This window comes from Schistocerca gregaria, chromosome X (genome assembly GCF_023897955.1).
Source record: "Schistocerca gregaria isolate iqSchGreg1 chromosome X, iqSchGreg1.2, whole genome shotgun sequence".
NCBI lineage: Eukaryota > Metazoa > Arthropoda > Insecta > Orthoptera > Acrididae > Schistocerca > Schistocerca gregaria.
In genome coordinates this window covers 854,767,254-854,788,768 of record NC_064931.1, presented here as the reverse complement: position 1 = coordinate 854,788,768, position 21,515 = coordinate 854,767,254, and the positions used below count along the sequence as shown (strand labels likewise).

The window sequence follows — 21,515 nt, the reverse complement described above, 5'->3', positions numbered from 1 at the left end:
AATGGTGACATGATTGCAAAGATGCATCTCGCCATGGACGTGGGGAGTGAATTTGTGCACACTTTGAGTCGTAACACAACGTCCTGTGGCGGCACGAAAAGCATTATTCAAGATGGTGGCGTTGTTGTCAGGGTTCCTCCGAGCCACAATCCATAGGTAGCGGTCATCCACTGCAGTAGCAGAACTTGGGCGGCCTGAGCGAGGCATGTCATTGTCAGTTTCTGTCTCTCTTTATCTCGTTCATGTCAAGCAACATTGCTTTTGTTCACTCTGAGATGCCTGGACACTTCTCTTGTTGAGAGCCCTTCCTGGCACAAAGTAACAATGCAGATGCCATCGAATCATGGTGTTGACTATCTAGGCCTCGTTGAACTACGGACAATGCAAGCTGTGTACCTTCTTCCTGGTGGAATGACTGGAACTGACCGGTTGTTGGATTCCCTCCATCTAATAGGCGCTGCTGATGCATGGTTGTTTACGTTTTTGGGTGGGTTTATTGTCATCTCTGAACAGACAAAGGGAGTATGTCTGTAATACAATATCCACAGGCAATGTCTGGGAGCCAGGGTGACGCAAAACTTTTTTTGATGTGTGTAATGTAGAACAGTGTCAGTAGTTTACAACAATGGATCTGAGATGAAGATACAATCAGCTGGAAGTCGGCCTGGAAAATAGATGAAAACTGCTTTCATGGTCTATGGGGATATTACCAGTATAAACGGAGGCTGTTAGGCCTGAAAAAGCCACATTCCAAAGGTTACTGGATGGAGATCTATGTGGGTAAAGTCAAAAACATACATGGCTATGTTCTGTCCATCTGATGCATAGCTCAAACAAATACCAGTTTGCACAGACACTGGTAAATTATCTTGAGCATGTGATTAGTGGGAAAGGTTTTCAAACTGATACTCACATAACAGAGGCAGTAAAGAGTTCTGTGCTGCCGCAAACGACAAAACAAATACAATCGTTTCTGTTTTTATGCTATTATTAACAGAAATTCGTAAAGGTTTTTGCACAGATCACGGAACGTTTGAAGCATTTGTTAAGAAAATTTGTGAAAACTCACTTGCCAGCCAAATGTCAAACTGCATTTAAGACACTGAAGGCAGCATTCGTTTCTGATCGAGTGCCGGTATTTCCTGATTTAGAGAAGGAATTTATCCTCTCCTATGACCCCAGCAATGAGGCAGTAAGTTATATTTTAAGCCAGAACATGGCTGGACAGGAACACCCAGTAGCATATGCATCAATGCAACTGAATAAACTGGAGCAGAACAACTCCACCATAGAAAACGAGATATTAGTAACAATATAGTGGATAAGGCACACACTTGTGCACGAAGAAAATCCCATAAGAAAGAGCACCAGAGGCATTTAAACCTTTTCAAATGAGTGGATTTCATGTTGAGGGACCTTTTAGTAGGACACAGGATGGGAATAAATATGTACTCACAATCATAGCTCATTTTACCAGTTCTTAACAGTGATGGCAATTCCTGATCAGGCTTTAGTGAACAACAGGGTACTTAAATTTGGAGTAATTGATACTTTAGTTACGCACCAGGACAAAAATGATGTGTGAAGTTTGATGACACAGTTTTTTGCCACCCCACTCGTACTTGCTTGTTTTATTTTATCACCTGCTGTTATTGGGCTAGAGTTTTATTAGCATCTTTGTTATTAGTTTTGATGGTTATAGCTTGAAGCTGCCTCTCACTGCTTGCTATGGCTAGCACAATGAGATATATTTTCAATTATTGCCTGATTAGTTAAATGAATAATAATAATTAGCTCTCATCACTCATATTAATTGAAATAATTCACAATGGATAATGCTCCCTGACATTGTCATCAGCCATAGATGGATGGGGGTTGTAGAGATCTGCTTTTGCTCATAAACTGTTTTCTTTCAACTTATGATTCTTTATCATTCTGAACTTAGTATCCTTTAATTATTTAAATATCCTACTGAATCAAATATAATCAGTTATTAAAAGTTAATTTTGACTGGAAACGAATGAAGAGTTCCTTTGTATCAAATGCAACACAGGGCTCTTGCGATACAGAATTTTTTCAGATGGACAGTTATGTTATAATTTCATTTCCCCTTCTGATAAGGGCTTTTACATATTCATTGTTACATGTAAAAATTTCCTGTTAGGATTGATCTCGCTCTCCTAGAACTAATATAAAATAGTCACATTCTTAGATAGCAGGAAGGTTGCACATAATGGACATAATCTTGTCTCACAACACACAGTTCTCACTAGCATGTAACATACTCTATATATTAACTACTGTAATCAGAGCTATAATTATACTGATATTCACTGAACTAATATTGCATCCTGAATGTTTGTACAGTGCACCACACAGCATACATAGGCACATGTGGCAGACTGTGTGGTACCACTATCCATCACAAAGATAACATGAAAAATAATCACCATTTATCAATAAAAGTACACTCACTGACTGAACATTGATTAAGAACATACTAATTATTACAGACCACTGAAAACTGGACCCCTAACTTGGTTGCAAAGCAAGTACAAAGAAGAGATCCCAAATTCGCAAAATGATACTGGAAAATTATGTCAAGTCGGTCCATATCCCATCCAATAACTGTTTCAGCAAATACTCTTACATAATTGCAGCGATTTTTTTGTTGTAGTTAGTCTCCATTACCAACATAGGTGTGAACTGTTATACATCTTGAAGTCACAAAGAAAACCCAAAAAACCCCTGGTCCAGTTAAATTATTATGATTAACATTCTAACATATTTAACAATGACTAGAGATTGATAATAGCCCATAAAACTTCAAAATGTTATAGCTTAAGGCTCCTTTATGTGTTCCGCACTATCACACAATGAAATGATCATCAGACTAAATAAAATTTATAAACCCATACACAGAACTGAATCATTTTATCCGCTCTCTCAAGCAAAGATGTTTTAACTACTGATTTCCAAACACAAAGGTGCCATGCTGAGAGCCAGCACCACACACTAACGGTTGTAGCTACACTATTGCAATCATCTAAATCATCAAAACAGGAAAATTACCACGTCTTTGAGCATTTACCTATTTATGTTGACTTTAATAAATACTTTTTGAGCGTGATCCAAGATAATACAGCTCATTTTTCACCTAGTTTTTTTTTACCGTACGAGTACACCCAATGTGGGGACATCCACACCCAGAGCTCTCCAACTAATACAAAAAATTGTGCACTCTGGGGCCAATGTCTTCCAGTTTGAAACAATGAGAAGAATTCTCCCATTGGTGGAGCTACCTAAACTATCGATACATTGTGAAAAGCACTACAAACGTCTTTGATCAACCTTGACCACAGATTTACCTTACAAGAGGGGGCCACAGCTTGCGATGGTCAAGTGGTTTGCGTTTAATCTTCGAAAGGCGATGAGGCGATGGTTCGACTCCCGCTCAGTTTTAATTTTTAATCTATATTTTTTCATCGCTGGTCATACTATTTAATTTATATGCCATTTGAGATATAATATAATTTAGGAAGTTCACGTATATTTGCAAGAAGTTTTAGTGAATTTCATGTTATTTGGCTACTTACTATTTTTAATTAAATTTAATTATTAGAACAAAGTGAATGAAGAAATGCATACAGTTTTCCTGAAAATGTATGTCTGTCATGATTTGCGAAATCCCTTACACATGCAATCTGGTAAGGTACGCGGAACTACTTTGCACCTCGACTCTTCGACTGCAGACACAGAGCAGGCCCCATTTGGCAGACAACCTCCGTAGCGGAGAAAAGACGCTGTTAATGAAGCAAGAACGAATAGTGTTGAGCGAAAATTTGTTTGAATGTCACAGAATTTACATTTTTACTACAAAAATGAAGGTTTGGGCAGGGTCAAACTATTGTCTCATACACGTTCGTTTTACGAAGCTCGAACACTAAGTACTTGACCACCATGAACTCTAGGGTCCGGCACCTTGGTACAGATACACCAGTTACATAACAGACGTGTAAATTTCTCTTGTGACTTTCTCGACATTGCCAGAGTAGTACTTGCTTATTATTTTGTTTTAATGGCCTACTAAAAGTGTACAAAGTTTGAAGTAAATCCGTTATCGCAACACCGTGGCCTGTCCCTGTTAGCAAAACCACCACTAGTTCTATTTTTCTACAACCCAATCACACTTTCATTCACTCATTTTCAGGGGGAGGTGAATAGAGGACGAAGGAAGTGTGACTAATAAAATAAAACACAATTTAAATGCATTTTCAGATCCAAATGGCCATAGTATCAGCAAATTATTTCAAACAACTTCTCCTTGTGCTACCACAAACTCCGATCATCAATATAATGCTCTCTCATTTACCAGCCAAAATATCTTAAATGAAGCGTATGAACAGTACTGCTTCAATGTCATGTATTACATATCTGGAAATTACAAACAAACCCATTCCATCCAAAGATTAATGGCAGGAAAGGGCGAGTGGATAAGACAATTTCTAGTCTTTTGTTATTATGTTAGCAGCAATCATGTGGACTTGGATACATACACCGAGGTGACAAAAGTCATGCAACAGCAATATGCATACATATAGATGGCGGTAGTGTCGCGCACACAAAGTGTAAAACGGCAATGCATTGGTGGAGCTGTCATTTGTATTCAGGTGATTCATGTGAAAAGGATTCCGACGTGATTATGGCCACACTCGGATATTAACAGACTTTGAATTCGGAATGATAGTTGGAGCTAGACGTATGAGACATTAAACGTTCCGAGATCTACAATGTCAAGAGTGTGCCGAGAATACAAAATTTCGGGCATTACCTCTCACTGTGGACAACGTAGTAGCCTATAGCCTTCACTTAACGTCCAAGCGCACTAGCATTTTCGTAGAGTAGTAACAGACAAGGAATACTACGTGAAATAACAGCAGAAATCAATATGGGACGTACGACGAACGTATTCATTAGAACAATGCGGCGAAATATGACATTAATGGGCTATGGCAGCAGACGACAGACGCTAATGCCTTTCCTAACATCACGACATTGCCTGCAGCACCTCTTCTGGGCTTGTGACCATACGGTTGGATCCTAGACGATTGTAAAACCGTGACCTGGTCAAATGAGTCCCGATTTCAGTTGCTAAGAACTGATGATGGGGTTCAAATGTGATACAGATACCAAGAAGCCATAGACTCAGGTTGTCAACAAGGCATTATGCAAGCTGGTGATGACTCCATAATGGCGTTGCCTGCATTTATATGGTACGGACTGAATCCTCTGGTCCAACTGAACCGATCATTGGCTGGAAATGGTAATGTTCGGCTACTTGTAGACCATTTGCAGCCATTCATAGACTTCATGTTCCCAAACAACAACGGAAATTTTATGGACGACAATGCGCCATGTCATCGGGTCATGATTGTTCACGATTGGTTTGAAGAATATTCTGGACAATTCGAAAGAATGATTTGGCCACCCAGATCGCCCGACATGAATCCCATCGAACATTTGTGGGACATGATAGAGATTTCAGCTCATGCACAAAATCCTGCACTGGCAACACTTTCGCAATTACGGCTAGTTGCAGAAGCAGCATGGCTCAGTATTTCTGCAGGGACTTCCAACGAGTTGTTGAGTCCATGCCACGACGAGCTGCTGCACTACGCCGGGCAGAAAGAAGTTCGACACAATATTACGAGGTATCTCATGACCTTTGTACCTCAGTGTACGAGGGTTGGAACTTAAATAGTGGCAACCATTTATTCACAACCGATACAAAAGAGTTACATGTTTGCACCTGTTACTGTCCTTCAAAGTAGTCACCAGCATTGTGTAGAACCCGTTGCCAGCGACGTGGAAGGCGTAGTATACCATTAGTAGAGCCTGTTCTGTTGATGGTGCGAATGGAGCGGTCTACTGCCTGTCGAATCTCTGGAACAGTTCTGAAGTGAATGCCACGATGTGTTTCCTTCATCTTCAGAATCAAATCAGAGTCACAAGGACTTAAGTCTGGGGAGTATGGTGGATGGTGCAGTATTTCCCAGTCCCATCGCCCGAATAGAGCAGCCACATCTTGCGCTGTTTGCGCCAGCGCAGTGTCGTGCAAAATGATGGGTGGGTTGTGCAGAAATTGTCGCCGCTTCTTTCACAAGGCTGGTCGCAGGTGATGCTCCAAAAACGAACAGTAATACTGTACAATGACGGTCTACCATGCGTTAGGATAACACCATCACAGTTGTACACGAGAATCACCACAATTTTCACCATACTGGGGCTCTGACGTACTTTCGACTTTCACGATGACCTATAATGACGTCATTCATTGGATTGGCTTTTCAGTTTTGGCTTCGTGGCATTTGCTTCAGAACTGTTCCAGAGATTTGACAGGCAGTAGACCGCTCCATTCGTACCATCAACAGAACGGGTTCTGCTAATGGTATACTACACCTTCCACGTCCCTGGCAACGGGTTCTACACAATGTTGGTGACTACTTCGAAGGACAGTAACAGGTGCAAATATGTAACTCATTCCAATCGGTTGTGACTAAATAGTTGGCACTATTTAAGTTCCAGCCCTCATATATGCAATGTGCAGTTTGTGCATGTAACTCTGAAGTGCATATCTTTCGCCTTTGAGGTGGTGTACGGTGGGAATATACTGTCCACCTTTAATGTCTTTATTCCTAATTTTTAAATGAGGACCAGCTGCTAAAAGAGTATTTGGGGGGGGGGGTTGAGGGATAAGGGGGTGGCAAAAGGTAAAGCGAGCCAATACTGAAGCTCTGAGCTGACAAGGACCGGTCGTCAACACCTACATGCCCAAAGAGAAAAAGGAGTAAATTTTTGATGAAGTTTCAAGGTCCTTATGAAGTCATCGAGACGACGTCTCCGGTGAATGTGAAAGTACAGTTTGCGACCACACTGTCTGTCGTATATGTGAGCCAAGTTAAACCATTTAAAGGAATGGTAGATGCATTGCGACAAGTCCTGCTGATGAAGTCAACATGCACGGGAACAACTAGTAATATTCGGAAGCGAGTAGACAGCCAGTATATGCATAGTGTAACCTATGCATTAAGGTCATTACACAATGTCACAGACATGAGCTGCATAGTATTGTAAAATGTAATCATTGTTGTACTATGGGTTGTTGTAGTTCTCCAATGGTCACGTATTATTTCTTATTTTTGTATGTACAGGTGTTCTGAAGGAGGGAGGGAATGACGAAATTTCCTATCCTTAGTGGCGAATCACCAAGAGCAACCAGATGAGTGTGATTATCCTGATGTCACTGCACAGAATCAATAAAGGAACAATGCTTGGAGATAGCATTCAGCCATTAGAGGCAGATGTGTTATTATCATGACAACTGGATGTTTTATTGCCGAGTCATCAATGGACTTTGGGTTAACCATTGATGTATGGAAGATAAGAAACGAAGTCTGCAGACTGCAGGAAGCATTAGTAGGGTTGCTTAAGGAAACACAGAGTAATAAAATTCTCATAGAAGTGCAGGATGAATACCAGGTGTTGAAGCTGTCAGATGGCAAGATGAGAGCTCAGTTGACACAAGTTACTGACAATATACCATTGGCATTGATTTGTAAGAAAAGAGGTTGGTTAGATGCAGGAGGACAAATCTTGAAGGCGGTATTTGGAAAAGCGGATACAAAGATGTTCTGTAACTGAACAGCTAGTAGTCAGGCAAATGCAGACATTGACAGAGACTGCTAAAGCTACACACATCAAAAATGTTTTCCACCACCCCAGTTCCCAGAACTCCTGAAGACAGACGTTGACTGTAGACATTGTATCACAGACACAGTTCAGAGATGTCACTAAACCCGCCCAAAGATGTAAACAACCATGCATGAGCAGCGCCGGTTAGACAGAGGGGTCTGACAGCCGTTCAGATCCAGTCATTTCACCAGGAAGGAGGTACACGGCTCGTGTTGTCTGTAGGTCAACCATGCCTAGACGATCAATATCATGGTTCGATTGCATACACATTGTTACTTTGTGCCAGGAAAGGCTCTCAAGGAGAGAAGTGTCCAGGAGTCTTGGACTGAACCAAAGCAATGTTGTTCGGACATGGAGGATATAAAGAGAGACAGCAACTGTCGATGACATGCCTCGTTCAGGCCGCCCAAGTTCTGCTAGTGCAGTGGATGACCGCTACCTACGGATTAGCCGGCCGGAGTGGCCGAGTGGTTCTAGGCACTTCAGTCCAGAACCGGGCGACCGCTACGGTCGCAGGTTCGAATCCTGCCTCGGGCATGGATGTGTGTGATGTCCTTAGGTTAGTTAGGTTTAAGTAGTTCTAAGTTCTATGGGACTGATGACCTCAGATGTTAAGTCCCATAGTCTCAGAGCCATTTGAACCATTTTTTGAGACATCTCTTAGTCGTTGAAATCAGGTGGATTCAAATGCTACATGTTGGTAATACTGCAGGCAAGCGACACTGTGACGAAAAGGAAGTTGAGATGTGAGCTGTGTACCGTTTCTTCTAAGTATTGTGGGCAGACATATCACAACCTCTCACATACATTTCACTATGTGGCTAGAACGAGAAAATTCTGTGCTAATACGAAGGCTTCTACAGAGAGAGACAATCAGCAGCAGAAGTTCTGTCTTTCGCTTGTTCGATAAATAAGAGACAATATTCTTTCATGATGTTTGTGTGACTGTAAATGAATGGACTGACATCTTAACAGGTAGGCTAAATTTACATCTATATGCTTACTTTGCAAGCCATTATATGAGTGTGATGGAGGGTATCCTCCATGACTACTAGCCATCCGCTTTCCTGTTCCACTCACAAATTCAGCAAGGGAAAAAGACTACCTATGTGTCTACATATGAGCGCTAGTTTCTCGTATCTTGTCTTTGTGGTCCTTATGCAAAATGAATGTTGGCGGCAGTCAGCTTCAAATATCAGTTCTCAGTAGTGTTCCTCGAAAAGAACATTGTCTGCCCTCCAGGGATTCCTGTTCGAGTTCCCAAATTATACACCCACTAATCTGGTAGGAGCCAATAGGAACGCTTCTATAGGGCTGTATTCTGAGGGGGAAACCTAGGACTGCACACTCGTACTTGTTTGGGATGTGGCGGTCAGTAGACAGGTATTTTGTTATTGCCCACTGTGTCAGCCTTTCTGGGATATTTCGAAAACACGTGAGAACGTTTCAGTTTGCAGGAGAGACAAGGGGAAACATATTGTTCAACATCCTGGTATTTGCCCCAGTGACATTAAGTACCTGATCCTTCTGAGAAGGATATGACAACTTTTGCAAGCCTGGAATCGTTAAGAGCTGTCTTGCATGGTGAGCGGTGGGTTTTTGGCCAGGAGCAGTACAGAGTTGATGAGAGGGCAATGTTTCACGACCTGGCGTCAGCTGTTCACATGTGACTCAGCATTGGAGACATTGCGTTGTTGGAGAAGAGAGGGATATTTGATATGAATGAAGTGCTGCTGGGTGGGTGGAAGCGAGGGCGAGAATGTTATGGATATAATTCGAGAGTTGTAGTGGTAATCAGGTTTGTTTTCGTTGCAGCATTATCTGTTGTAAAAAAGCAATGTCTCCAAAACTGAGTCGCATGTGAACAGCTGTCACTGGGTCACGAAACACTGCCCTCGCATCAGGACTGTACCACTTACAACAAATAACGATACTTTTAGCGATGTGAAAACTCGTATATGTTCAGATTTCTTCTATCTACGAAAATAACTCGTATAAAAGGGAGAAATCTAAGTTTAGCATGAAAAATTCTAAGTGCACTGACAAAAGAACATCCTTGTTTCGGATTTTAAACTGGGGTGTCTATGTGAGGGATGGGGCTGCACTTAGTGCAAGTCTGATCGCATTGTGCCATGGCTGGCGGTGGGAGTTGTTAGGCAGCCAAAAGTAAAGGCTTAGCCTGACCTCCAGTGACCAGACGTTTCTCAGCTGGCCGACTCTTCAAGTACATGTTGGACTAGATTGGAGGCGACTGATACGTTTTCTTTTTGTGTTGAGACACTATGTTCAGGTAAGATAATGGGTGGACATTCGTAAAAAAAAATTGTTATAATATATTTCCCATATTTATGTTGGCTAGGATGTGACTTCCAACTGATAAATAGGTATAAGTGTGAAACTTCCTGGCAGATTAAAACTGTGTGCCGACCGAGACTCGAACTCGGGACCTTTGCCTTTCACGGGCAAGTGCTCTACCAAGTAAAGCTGTGAGTACCGGGCGTGAGTCGTGCTTGAGTACCGGGCGTGAGTCGTGCTTTGGTAGCTCACATGGTAGAGCACTTGCCCACAAAAGGCAAAGGTCCCGAGTTCGAGTCTCGGTCGGGCACACAGTTTTAATCTGCCAGGAAGTTTCATATCATTGCACACTCCACTGCAGAGTGAAAATCTCATTCAGGTATAAGTGTGTTTCGTTCTCAAATGATGTTCCTACAGGAGTCCTGTATATATAGAGCAGTCTGTTACAGGAGCAGTGCAGTGTGATGGAGGGTTGCTGTTGCAATAATGTTTTAACCCATCTGTATGTTCTTCCCAGCAGCAGGGCATGAGTATCATGGATATGATTCGAAAGTTGTAGTGCTAATTAGGTTTGTCTTCATTGCAGCAAGATCTTTTAAAGGAATTTCAGTCTCCTGCATACAAATGGAGAGATTATCCTCATAATAACTTCAGCAGGCAAGAGGCTACTTCCCTATACTTCAGTGATAGCTTGCTGTCCTATCATTATTTCCCATCTAGAGCTATAAGCTAGGCTAATTGGAGCTATTCTCCAGTGGTAGACTGATAACGAAAATATCCACTCTACATCTAGCATTTATTGATGAAACTGGATGGAGCTACTGTCTAGTGTCGGACCAACAGCGACTCACATTGTTTAAATAAACAATATACCACACTGTGTACAAAATAAAGACTTCTGTCTGACCTATCCTTGCACAAACTGAGTTCCTTTTCCAGCCAATTTCCAAATGAAGGAGGGGAGGGGTGCAGGGTTGGTGAGGGCCAACAGCACCCTCTGGTGGTGGTGGTGTTGTGAACTGGGTCATTTTGTCTGCAGTCCTCGTGGTGAACACACAAAATACACACCAATAAATTATATTTTACCGCCAAATTTTCCAGGCCACTATCTTGGGTTACATCATAGGGAGTGGAGGGGGCTGTCAGTTGCCTGAGAGGGACCCAAATGCTGGCTTGGGGTAACCCATGACGTCAACTGGGGTGGGTTCATAGTTAATTGATCAATTTAATTAATCTGCATAAGTAATTTGATATCAAAAGTGGGCCAGAACCTGTTTTGCCTCACTACTAGCACCAGAGAAACATGGAAAGATGCGTATGCCATGGTCACAAATTTTAGTATGACTATCATTAGCGAAAGCAACCTCGTCGACATTGCTAAGTGTAGCACGATCTAGTGATAATTTCATGGCAAGTGAAAGATGTCATGGGATTTTGTCGACAGCTTCAGCCTGTAACTGATTACAGAACAAGGCATGTATGTTATTAATTACAACGCTTCTGCTTGTGATTTTTGTTTGCCATGAGATGAGAATAGAGCACTTCTGTAATGGGCGAACATCATTCTTCAGCTGTCAATAAAAGTAAACATCGGGATTGACAGAACGGCATACGCATAGGTGGAATTAATTTTAATAAAGACGTCGATATTTCGCTTCCATCGACAACCACCAGGTCGTCGTACCAGAAAAGATAGCTTTGCTCATTCCACGAGTCAATAACGTACAGAAACCGCTCCATTCTTGCGTAAGGGCACAAAACTTTGTCCAAAAACTGATGATAGATTTCTTTGTTTTCATTTTCCGACAGCTATTTCTGTAACTTTCTTACCTGAAAACGGTAATATTCTCTTACGATTGAGTGTTAGCATCTAAGAAAAACTAACTGCCCCTCTATTTTCACCCTTACTTCACAAATCGAATTTTTGACAGTGTCAGAGAGAACTTGTTGCGATGATTCCTTCTTCATCTTTGGTGTTAAAGTGAAGTGAAAGTAGAATAACCCAACATAAAAAACTAAAATTAAATTGGGCTTACTTGAATTTTACAATAATTGATGGTTGAGCAGAATCTGTTGTCAAACTTGTAAGTTGGACATTCATATCAGTTTTCTCACTTGCCACAAAGGTCTCAGTCCATCTACTATCGAATTCCATAGCTGTGATTATCTTGGGTTTCTGATACTGGTCTTCATCATTACTTTCTAAAGCAGTATTTATTACTATTCAGTTCTCGCCTAGGGTGGCAAAACACCTAGCAATGGCCCTGGGTGCCATTACTCAAAATCTGTCAGATCCTCACATATGTGAACAGTTTGTTAAATATCCTCCTCCTAGCTTGGAACAGGCTTTGGAATTAGTGGAGCATCAGGACTCATATGATACTGTGGTGGCAGACTTTGATTCCGCTCCTGTTTGTGCAGTTCAGAGTAGTGGGAAACATGTTGTGTCCTTCATTCGCATGCTGCAGTGTGCCCCTGTCGTGATGGGTTGGCATTGTCGCAAGCACGGCCACTTGGAGTCTATCAGAGACGCAAGTCCAACAAGCACTCTGCACGTTCTGAAAGGTTTCAGTCGATGAATGTAAATGCAATTTTTTCAAAGTCAAGGAGTCCTTCTAGTATTGCTCAGTGCAACTCAAGGGCCTCAGAGAAGAAGTCGTACAATTATTCCATTCAGAGTCATCATAATAAATTGTTTGTCACTTTGCAGATTGCCAAGCACAAAATACGTATGCAATTGGACGTGGGTGCGTCCGTGACTCTTTTCAGTAGAAGCACATACGAATTCTTAGGCAAGCCCAAGCTATTAAGACACAGACAACTGTTTCTGGTTATGGCGGGTATGAAATTCCTGTATTGGGTATTTTGAGCTTATCTGTCAAAATTGTTCAAATGGCTCTGAGCACTATGGGACTTAACATATGACGTCATCAGTCTCCTAGAACTTAGAACTACTTAAACCTAACTAACCTAAGGACATCACACACATCCATGCTCGAGGCAGGATTCGAACCTGCGACCGTAGCGGTCGCGCAGTTCTAGACTGAAGCGCCTAAAACCGCTAGGCCACCACGGCGGCCCCAACCTGTTACCTTTCGTAACGTTAGTAAAGTAGTTTCGTTAACAGTTTTGTACTCATGTGAAAGCGAAAATATTTTTGGTATTGACTCTTCTGATCTGTTTGGTTTACACAACTAAGAAAATGTTCTCTCTGTGAACTCATCTGTGTCCTCGGACAGAGTAGCTGAACTTTGTGAGGAATTAATTTACATTTTTCAAGATGGGATAGGGAAAGCTAACAGTTTCGAGGTTAACATTACCATGAAAGACAATGCCCAACCATGGTTTTTCCGAGTGTGCCCCGCCCCTCCCGCTATCAGAGATCGAATGACACAGGCACTCTTATCTTGGCAGGACAAAGGTGTGATTTCCCTTGCAGCAACCAGTCAGTGGTCATCCCCTCTGGTAATTATAGAGAAACCTTCAGGTAAATTCCGTTTTTGTCCAGATTTCAAGGCAACGGAAAATCCAGACTGTGATTGACTTTTTCCTTTACCAAGCCCTGGACAAGCTTGGTGCAGGTCGCTTCTTTTCCAAGACTGATTTTCATCATGACTGTTTACAGTTTTCCTTGGATCAACAGTCGCAACAAGCTTTTGTAATCAACAGCCACACGGGGTTACCTTCGGCAGTGCATCTGCACCTTCAGGTTTTTGACGTTACGTGTGACAGTTGACTGCTACGGTTCCTTTTTGTTCGAACAACTCTCCAATCGCCGTAAATTGTTCCAAGTGTTCTCAGATGCTGGGTTAAAGCGTAATAAAATAAAGTGTTCCCTCTTCCAGACTAAGATTGAACATTTGGGACACGTTATCAACAGCCAGGGTATCCACCCTTAGCAGTCACACTTAACTGCCTTCTGGGACCTCCCAGTTCCGTGGACGTCAGTGTACTCCAAGCTGTATTGGGCAAACTTAATTATTACATTTGGTTAATCCGACACGCTGCACAGATTGCAGCTTCATTGCATCATCTTTTATGAAAGAATGTTCCGTTTGATTCAACTAGGAAGTGTCAAGCTGCATTTCAGAAACTGAAGAAATCTTTATTGAGCGACAGCTGTTAGGTACAGTTTGATCTCGTTAAGCAGGTCGTGCTGGCGGTTAATGTATCCTATTATGGGAATGGCGTTGTTGCACACAGTCGCATCTTTGGACAGGCCAATTGAGTTTACATCCAAACTCCTCAACAAAACACAATGCAACTATTCGCGGGCAGAGAAGGAAGCTCTAACTATTAATATGGGTGACCAAATTCCACCAACACTGGTATAGCAGAAAATTCCTCTTGTTGACTGATCACAAGCCTCTCACCTCGCTGTTCACCCTATCAAATCCAGTGCTTCCACATGTGGCACAAAAGTTTCAGCGTTCGTCCCTGCTCCTCTCCAGATAGCAGTATGAAACTGTATACAGACCAACAACGAAGCATTCAAACACAGTCACTCTTTTTCACCTACCAGTCAGCACTGATTCGGCGTTCAACGCCTCAGAAGATTCTTGCTTTCACATTGATGTCCAGGACAACGAAACACTTTGTAACCTGCCCCTCACTTATCGACCTTAATGGCAGTGGAAAATTAAACCGCATGTACCTAATGGAAATTTGGGAAAAGCAATCGCCACCAAAGTTAATCTGTCGGTAAAGAGGGAGGAAAAGGTTACATCTAAATGAAAGGAAGAATGCAAATTAAACTGGTGGAAATTAATTTTTGAAAAGGGGTAAAGTTAATAAAGAAAGTAAATGTGCGGCCGTTACGTTAACAATTAACTAGCGGTAATTATATATTTGAGATTTGGGGGAAATTACGGTCGCAAGTTCTATGGACAATTACTATAGTAACTGAAAAAGAAAGGTTATTACACATATAATTAGCACTAGAAGCGTGGCAACTGAAGGTTGGCACGTGTAGTGTGAAAACTGAAAGTTTGTCAGAAGTAATAAATTTCGCTACACTCTGACTTAATTTAGCAAAAGAATTAATAAAACCGGAAAATTGAAAGTTAATTTAGTGACTGAAATTAATAGTGAGCTTTGTTTCTGAAGCACATCGAAATTCAGTAAAATACGGTTAGTCTTGGGCTACCTCAACAATCATTTCAAAAGCTACTTGAATCTACGCAATTTAGAAATAAGAGATTTAACTTTGAACTTGAATTAAATGATTCTGAACAATTAACAATGGTAAAATTTAGTACGTACCAAGCTGAGCTGCAGTCACAGGTAAGTTAAAATACGGTAACAAAATACTTAATTTGTGCTTGTGTAATCTAAATATTGTAGCCAGCTAAGAATACCTTAACTGAACTTTGAAATTAAAGCAGTGAAATCGAATGATATTACTTTAATGCTGGCGTTTGAATTTCAACGGCACTCGGGTTCATTCCGGAAAAGGAAGGGACCCTGCTTAGTAATGCAATTGGGACAGTGAGCAACAAAGGTTCATGCTACGTTGCTGCAATTTAGTGAGAAAAATTTAACAGTTTGAAAAGCTGAGGTCTGCCATACAGTTCTAAAACTTTGCGTGCTACCAGTCTTCCTTGTTGGTTGATTGAAGGTTTGAAGTCGTCGATCGAGGAGGTGGCGACAGTCACTCATTGTCGGCCGTCGCTGTTGCATAAGCTGGATGTTGGCGCGCCTTCTTCTCGACACGGTCTCCAGCCGAAACGGGCTCTTGATGTGTGCCAGCTAACGCTTCCCGTCCGAGACACCATGTCAGAAACTAACATAGCAAGTCGAGCGCAATTCCATGCTGCCAAACCCCGAAAGCGCGGCAACTCGCGGGAGCGTCACACAACACACCTGCTCCACTGCCCTCCTCCAGCCAGACTCTGCTCTGCCCGCGCTCCACGCGGCCGAGTTCACACTACCAAAGATCCTAAACACTTTGGTTCTCCACACAACCTATAGATGTATTCGTTCGATAGCATAGTTTTCCCTAGGCAAGACCCAGCGTAAAAATACAAATAGTATTTACAAAACAAACCAATTATACATCGACATAAATGCATGTATATACAAATAGTAAAACAATTATAATATACAAAGACACAGAAACTACATATCTTCAGGAAACAAAATAAGGAAAAAAATTATAGTACAATAGATGGAAATATGAGGATATGCATTTCCAGCGTTACAACTTGATGCTCCCACTGACCACAGACAGATTGCTCAGGCAACATCTGTGGATCCCAGGCTCAAGATTCTGTTGTAGCACCTCTGCACCAGGTGGCCCCATTCAGTTAAGCAGATAACTAATCTGGTTGTACACCATTATTTTATGCTTGGCCACATTCAATTAAACAGATGACTGATCCGGTTGTACACCATTATTTTATGCTTTTGCATAGCTTATCAGTCCAGTAGGGTGTTCTACTACATACAGGCAATGATCAATCCTGTGTGGTTGTACAACGTTTGCTTCAGAAGAAAATTCTTCATCTTCTCAAGCAAGGACATTGGGCATTGCACACACTAAGCAGCTTGCCTGATGCCACTGCTCGTGGGTCAGCATGCATGCTCAAATAAAACAACTAACTTCACAATGTCCGGCATGTGTGTAATACAAGGCTGCCCCAATATAAAAATGTTTTGATTGGCCCAAGCCCAGCATCCCTTGGCAAAGGTTGCATACTGACTTTATGAGCCCCTACTGGAATTCCCAATGGGTTATTGTGGTAGGTACCTTTAGCAAGATTCCATTTGTGGTGCCAATGCACTCTATTAGAGCAGTTAGCACTATCAAGACTCTAACAGGAATTTTTTACATCGAAGGTTTACCTGAAGTGCTGGCTTTGGACAATGGACCACTGTTGACATTGGCAAAGTTACAGCAGTTATGTGACACCAATGGCATCAAGCGTGTGATGACATCACTGTTTCTCCCTCAGACCAACACTGAAGTGGAATACATCAGAACTTTTAAGCAACATATGAACACGTCACGTGCTTCCCATATGTAGGAACAAGTGTTAGTGCTCTGTCTCTCTACCTACCGCTCCCAGCCACGCAACTGCAAATAGCTGGTGGAGGTCTTGCATTGACACCAATATAGAACAGTGCTTCAGCTGCTGCTGACCCATAGTCCACAGCGTTCTAAGTTTAATGGGTATGACTTGGTCTTTTTGAGAGTTCTTGACTGACACAGGCACTGGGAAGGATGTGTTATCACTGAAGTCTTAGGCTGCTCATTGCATGTTTTACAGAATTCCACCGGCTGCAGAAGTGCAATCAAAATCAACTTCGTCTGTGTGTGCTGCGTGATCCTGCCACGGGTTTTTCATTTACAGACTTGGTGCCTAGAAGAGCCACGCAACCATAGCCACCTTCGCCTCCCTGGGGTCCTCTGCCCCCATACAGGGAGCCAGTGGACATAGCTGCAACGCCAGCAGATCCAGCTTCAGGTTTTTGGCCTCCTTAGCCTTGCCACCTTCTGATGGTGCGCCATAGACACTCAAGTCGCTGTTGCTCCTCCATCATTAGAAGAACATGTTCCATTCAGGGTGTAGGTGTGGGCCCTATGGCTAGTTTTTTGGACAAGACGAATGTCAGAGTGTGGACAGGACCTTGTCATCAGCTGCAGTTACAGTTTCCACCTCCTCAGTGGCACATGCACCCAGACCTCCTCCCATTGCCCCCTCCCCCACCATCGTTTCTGGCAGCACCGGTACATGACTAGATGGAGGATTTTTTTTTTTTTGGGGGGGGGGGGGAGGAATGTGTTATTGTGTGCTGTCAGTACCATACCACACCAATACACGATCAGAAGTCGGCGGTAACCTTTGTGACAGCACTGCCAATCTGTGGCCAGGTTGGAGACACACCCTCCTCAGCCTGTATGGTCAGTGTCACCACAGGGCCGACTTAAAGGACACAGCACCACTGGTCTATTCTACTGTCTGATAATTAAGTTCTGCCTGCCTGGTCCAAGGTTTGTTGCCTAACCCCTGTTACTATTGTGGATACTGAACTGGCCTACCTCATGGACTTGCATTCGATATTGCTCTGGACCTATTGCTATTCCAAGTCAAATAAAAGAATTATACCAACCCTTCGCGTGTGTCTTATTATTTGTTCTGTGTCTTAGAACCACCAACCCCTTGGCAGACACCACATCGACGACCAAATCTTAACAATCTACGGAAATTTCTAATATAAGCTAAGGAGTGCAGCCTTCGTTTTAGATGGAGCTTGGCAAATTTACAGCTGTGTTGAATTACCCATGACGTTCATTTCTAGTAATCTTTGCTTTTTGACCGCTGACAGAACCTGATTCTACATAAGACTTGTTATTTAGTGTTTGCCCTTCATGTTACTCTACCACTGTTGTCTTTCAAGTACTACCTAGCTCAATGTGTCTATTTTCTGTTCAAGTTGAGTTATGTATAAAATGACTTATTTTCCTATTGAGTAGTTAATTTGCAACATTTTTATATCAGATATCAGTTCACTAAGTAACCTCGTCTATTGTCAAGCACCAGAACAGACGTTGCTGGGTATCGATCTGTTCAGTTGATATTTTACGCTCTAATTTAACGAATACCACGTATAAAATGGTTGAAATGGCTCTGAGCACTATGGGACTAAACATCTGTGGTCATCAGTCCCCTAGAACTTAGAACTACTTAAACCTAACTAACCTAAGGACATCACACACATCCATGCCCGAGGCAGGATTCGAACCTGCGACCGTAGCGGTCACGCGGTTCCAGACTGAAGCACCCAGAACCGCATGGCCACATCGGCCGGAAATAACACGTATAATTAATATGAAAATCTTCTACATACTCTTTGCGATACCTATACTTACTTAATACCATAACAGTGAACTTACTTTCTGCCAGTTAGAACGTTTGTTGATTTATCTCTGTGAGGCATGAATTATTTATATAGCAAAGAACAATGCCCATTATCACAAAATAAAAAGTTTGATTCAAGTTCACTATTTACAAAAAAAATAATTGCAGAGATGTCCACTGGGGTGGACTCTATGCACTTAAGAACTCCAAAGTTTTCGTCTGTTAATTGTTTCTTTTTGTTCTAAGAGGTAAGGTTAAGCTATTACTTATCTTGTATATGGCATCATTTTCAGGATGTTTGTGTCCACTGAAAATCTTGATAAAAGCATAAATTATCAGTGCTTTCTTAGTATGTTAAGGCTGAAGCATAATTTTGACATTTTCGTTTTAACACTTCTTATTTTTATGTTAATTCATCACAGAATTGTTTGGTTCTAGGCGCGCAGTCCGGAACCGTGCGACTGCTACGGTCGCAGGTTCGAATCCTGCCTCGGGCATGGATGTGTGTGATGTCCTTAGGTTAGTTAGGTTTAAGTAGTTCTAAGTTCTAGGGGACTAATGACCACAGTAGTTGAGTCCCATAGTGCTCAGAGCCATTTGAACCATGACAATATTATTTTTTCTAAAACGATAAAAGAACATGCAGAAAGACTGATGGATGTTTTGCAAAGGTTAACCTTTCCATAAGTTTTTTTTAAAAATGCGCATGCACAATCACAATCAACTTCTTTTTCTTTTTAGGAGTTTAGTAGTAGGGGAATGGGGTTGCTGACACACGTAAAAGTGTATATATAAATTTAACTCAGAATTGTTTTTAGTAAAAAATAAAATCTCCCCATCACAGGGGAGCAAGATTCCTAGTAAAGATGACTACATTTCGAACTCAGGGATCAGGATGAACACTTAACAGAATTTTTGCTCTACAACTAGGAATTAATCGACATGTTCCTTTCAGAGGAACGTCGTATATTGAATTATCAGAAAATATAAGTGTCAAGAAAGCTTGCATAAATGTGAAAAATAATGATCGAAAATGCTTTCTGTGGTCAATAAAATCTGCATTATATCACGCAAAGAAAGATCCTCAAAGGGTAAGCAAATACCAAGCACTGATCTTGAAATTGATGAAAAACTCGAAAATTATGAATTTGCTATAGCAGTTGATAATATTCCGAAAATTGAAAGTAGAATTAATGTGTCCATCAATGTATATTCATTTAGTGAAAAATATGAAGTATATCCATTGAAGGTTACGAAATGAAGGAAGGAGAGACATGTAACTCTTCTTTATTTCAAAAAAGGTGAAAATTGGCACTACTGTTGGATAAAAGACTTATCTTGTCTTGTTTCAACTAAGATAACAAAGCATAAAGAATCAAAATTTATCTGTGATATATGTTTACTCCACTTCAATAGCAAAGAAAAATTAGATGATCACACACCAAACTGCTTAGTTAACAAACCATTAAAAGTAGAATTACCACAGAAAAGGTCATTTGTAAGTTTTAAAAATTATCAAAATACACAAAAAGGACCATTTGTTACTTATGCAAATTTTGAAAGTATACTCCAAACGATGGACAACTGTCAACCAAATCCCAAAGAATCATACACTATGAAATATCAAAAACATGAACCAAGTGGTTTCTGTTAATAAATCAAGTAAAACTTCCTGGCAGATTAAAACTGTGTGCCCGACCGAGACTCGAACTCGGGACCTTTGCCTTTTGCGGGGAAGTGCTCTACCAACTGAGCTACTGAAGCATGACTCACGCCCGGTACTCACAGCTTTACTTCTGCCAGTACCTTGTCTCCTACTGGCAGAAGTAAAGCTGTGAATACCAGGCGTGAGTCGTGCTTCGGTAGCTCAGTTGGTAGAGCACTTGCCCGCGAAAGGCAAAGGTCCCGAGTTCGAATCTCGGTCGGGCACACAGTTTTAATCTGCCAGGAAGTTTCATATCAGCGCACACTCCGCTGCAGAGTGAAAATCTCATTCTGGATTACATCAAGTACATTAATGGGCATTATAAAGAACCAGTTGTATATAAAGGGCTAAACGCTCATAAAATATTTAGTGAGGGCATGAAAAAAGAGGTTGAAGAAATCGGAAGAATTTACTCTGAAATAGAAGAATTGAAATCACTTACACCTGAGGTTTCAGGAAGTCGTTTCTGAATGTATGGACTGTAGCCATGTATGGAAGTGAAACATGGATAATAAATTGTTTAGACAAGAAAAGAATAGAAGCTTTCGAAATGTGAAGATTAGATGAGTAGATTACGGAACTAATGAGGAGGTACTGAACAGAATTGGGGAGAAGAGAAATTTGTGGCACAACTTAACTAGAAGAAAAGATCGGGTCGTAGGACATGTTCTGAGGCATCAACGGATCACCAATTGGAGGGCAGCGTGAGGGGGGGGGGGGGAGATAGCAGAGGGAGACCAAGAGATGAATACACTAAGAAGATCCAGAAGGATGTAGGTTGCAGTAGGTACTAAGAGATGAAGAAGTTTGCACAGGATAGAGTAGCATGGACAGCTGCATCAGACCAGTCTCTAGACTGAAGACCACAACAACAACAACACCTGCAGAACAATCCAGGCATG

General features: G+C 41.6%; 1 non-coding gene across 1 annotated transcript; it reads left to right on the top strand.

Moving 5' to 3' along the window:
- The first annotated feature begins 20,763 nt into the window (after window positions 1–20,763).
- On the top strand, window positions 20,764–20,838 carry Trnas-cga (transfer RNA serine (anticodon CGA)). The gene has a single exon. It is a non-coding gene; the product is annotated as a tRNA-Ser (tRNA).
- The last annotated feature ends 677 nt before the right edge of the window (window positions 20,839–21,515 follow it).